Source organism: Tripterygium wilfordii, unplaced genomic scaffold (genome assembly GCF_013401445.1).
Source record: "Tripterygium wilfordii isolate XIE 37 unplaced genomic scaffold, ASM1340144v1 ctg229, whole genome shotgun sequence".
NCBI classification, from domain to species: domain Eukaryota; kingdom Viridiplantae; phylum Streptophyta; class Magnoliopsida; order Celastrales; family Celastraceae; genus Tripterygium; species Tripterygium wilfordii.
In genome coordinates, this window is record NW_024056208.1 from 15,001 (window position 1) to 17,500 (window position 2,500).

Sequence of the window (2,500 nt, forward strand, 5' to 3'; positions counted from 1 at the left end):
TCTCTGCCAATCTGCTTCCCAGATAGATATATGAGCCAAATAGAAGTGATGAACCCATTGAATCCATAGAGAATCAGTTTTTAAGTGAATATTCCAGAGATGCTTGGCCAAGAAGCCATTGTTCCTGGCCTTTAAATCAAACAAACCCAAACCTCCTTCATTCTTAGGCAGACAGACTGTCCTCCAAGCCACCAGAGCAGAATTCCCCTTCAAAACGTTGCCATTCCAAAGAAAGTTCCTGCAAATTCTAGTAATCTGCCTTAAAACTTGAGCTGGCATGGGAAATATGCTAAGCCAAAACTGCACAATTCCCTGCAAGACAGACTTAAGGAGCTCAAGTCTCCCAGCAAAAGACAGATGCTTCCCCATCCAACTCTGAATGACTGAATCCAGCTTATGCAAAAGAGGAAAGAATTGGCTAGCAAGCAATCTATGAGGACTGAGAGGAACACCAAGATACTTGAAAGGAAAAATACCCTCCATAAACCCAGTGGTTTGGAGAATACCCTGCTTAACTGCATTGCTTACCCCACCAAAGTAGATAGAAGATTTACTGGCATTTATCTCCAACCCAGATATCCTTCCAAACTCCAACAACTGCTGATAAAGAATCTGCACAGAAACCAAATCACCACGAGAAAATAGAAGAACATCATCAGCAAAAGCAAGATGACATAGTCTGTGAACATCACACTTAGGGTGAAACTGGAAGCCAGGCAGATTAGAGGCTACAGCTAACATTCTGGAGAAGTATTCCATGCAAGTGATAAATAAATAAGGAGATAAAGGGTCCCCTTGCCTAATTCCACTCTTGCCTTGAAAGAAGCCATACAAGTTCCCATTAACTGACACAGAGAAGGAGGTGGATTCAACACATTTCATAATTAAACTAACAAACCTAGCAGGAAAGCCAAGGGTCAATAGCAACTGCCTCAAAAAAACCCACTGAACAGAGTCAAAGGCCTTCCTGAAATCAATTTTTACCAAACATCTAGGAGAAGCCCTTTTCCTGCCATACTGCCTAAGTAGTTCTTGCACCAAATTAATGTTATCAGTCATCTTCCTACCTCCCAGAAAAGCATTTTGGGCAGGACTAATAATACTCTGTAAAGCAGCAGCCAATCTGGTAGCCAGAATTTTAGAAATGACCTTGTATATGACATTACAACAAGAAATTGGCCTGAAATCAGCCACTGAGGTAACACTAGGCAATTTAGGAATTAAAGCAATAACAGAATGATTAATTTGCCTCAATATCTCCCCAGTAGAGAAGAAGTCCTGAATTGCAAGACAGAAATCCTCCCCCACAACCTCCCAAGACTTCTTGAAAAACACAGAAGAGTAACCATCCGGTCCAGGGGCTTTATCATCACCAATGCTGAATAAAGTAGTCCTAATATCATCATTAGACACAGGAGCCAGCAGGGGGCCATAGGCAGAATCATCAAGGCAGGGACCAGAGTGAACAATAGCCTCCACTAGGGGTTGAGTATCCTTAGAAGACCCCAGATGCTGCTGAAAATAATTTACAAACTCCTCACCCATTTCATCTATAGAAGAGGTAAGTAAACCAGAACCAGTCTGAATAGCAGGAATGTAGTTCCTTCTATGCTTCTGGTTCATTAGAGCATGGAAGAAACTAGAGCTTCTATCACTTTCCTTGAAGTAGGAATTCTTTAGCTTCTGACAGTAAAACATCTTCTCAGCAGCCTTAAGGTTCATCAGGTTTAGCCTCAACTGCTTGTCCTGCAATAATAACTGAGCATTATCCCTATCATTTTGAAAAATGGTCTGGTGAGACTCTAAATCTGCAGCAGCTTTAGCAACTCTGGAAGAAATGTGACTATAATGCAACTTATTAAGCTCCTTTAAATGCCCCTTCAGGTTTTTGAGCTTCCTACAGAGAAGATACATAGGAGAGCCGTAAGCTTGAAGAAACCAGTTAGCATCCACTAACTCTCTGTACCTCGGATGGTCAGTCCACATGTTAAAGAATTTAAAGGGTCTTCTACCCTGCTTCTGCCAAGCACCAAGCTGGATCCTAGCTGGAGAATGATCAGAGAAAGCACCAGGGGGTAAGAACTGAACAATAGACTGCATTTGCATAGCAGGCCAAAGGGTATTCACCATAACCCTATCAATTTTACTCCAAATATTCCCATTAGACCAGGAAAAATGACAGCCAGTAAAGTTTAAATCCTCGAGCCCCAGATCAGAACAACAATTCCTAAAATCAGAAACTTCATAACTGGTAACCAGATCTCCATTGTGCTTATCAGATTGAGAGAGAATAGAATTGAAATCCCCAAGGACAAGCCAAGGAGATGTAGGAGACCATCTTCTCAAATCATCCCACAACCCCCTCCTAGCAGAGATAGTGTTGAAACCATAGACAAAAGTGGCAGTAAAATTAAATTGCTGCTCCAAGCTAGTGATATTCACATGAATGCCCTGAGGAGTATGATCCAATAGCTCAACATTGACAGTGGAAGGATTCCAA